The 871-nt window shown below is 31.8% G+C and overlaps 1 protein-coding gene across 1 annotated transcript in view; it reads right to left on the bottom strand.

The window, feature by feature from the left end:
- LOC119581700 (ankyrin-2-like) overlaps positions 1-871 on the bottom strand; it is a gene marked incomplete at its 5' end in the record, with an annotated part of 102055 nt that overhangs the window by 90040 nt on the left and 11144 nt on the right.

The raw sequence follows: 871 nt of genomic DNA, 5'->3' as shown, positions 1-871 counted from the left end.
TTAAATAATATTCATTAAGTCATGCACATGCATACACAGTAGTACATATAGATAATGGCCAGTTGTAAATCTGTATCCATGTATATGGTAATGAAGGTAGGAATATCAATGTAATGATAATATGAAATTCTTAATCACAATTAAAATATGTATGCAAAACTGAAAAAAAACAACAAGTGAATAAATATCTAAGTATTCACCTAATACTTTCATAATCAAGAAAAAACATGTTGATGACAAGGTACTGTTACTATTACTCTTAGGTATACCTTTACCTGTGAGTGAAGGTCCTTCTCATTCCCTCTAAAAATTACACTGACTTTCATGCTAAATCACCATGTCCTGCACTTGGTTCAGTGCCTATTTACCACCTCACCAACCTGATAAGTGTAATCTGAATGATCTTATCACCAGTACAAACAATAGCCACCACCTTATGTCACAATAATAGTAAAAATATAAAGTAAAAAGAAGGAAACATGTGGTTTACATAATACTACTAAGTTTCATCTAAAATGTGTTCACTGTTACCATCTGTTAATCCTCCAGGTATCCATGTACATTAAGTAATCATACTTTGTCTCAGCAAACATCAACCTTCCATTATACCTTCCAAGCAGATCTCCATGCTTAATGTACTAAGTAAGGCTGTAAACTTGTTATAATTCATTCAGAGAAACATTGCAAAATCATTTGCCCAATTAAGGCAACAGTTTTAGTAATGAACAGATGAACATAATATCTAACAATGTGAAGCTTGCTAATATAAATAGCTGATGCAAATACTACAGAGGATTTCCATTCCAGTAAATAGGGAAACCTTTTTCAATACCATTCAAAGATGTCTTGAAATCTTGTACAATCAGAAATA

The sequence above is a fragment of the Penaeus monodon genome, chromosome 15 (assembly GCF_015228065.2).
Source record: "Penaeus monodon isolate SGIC_2016 chromosome 15, NSTDA_Pmon_1, whole genome shotgun sequence".
NCBI lineage: Eukaryota > Metazoa > Arthropoda > Malacostraca > Decapoda > Penaeidae > Penaeus > Penaeus monodon.
The sequence above is the reverse complement of the archived record's forward strand: the minus strand, read 5'-3'. Positions and strand labels throughout refer to the sequence as shown.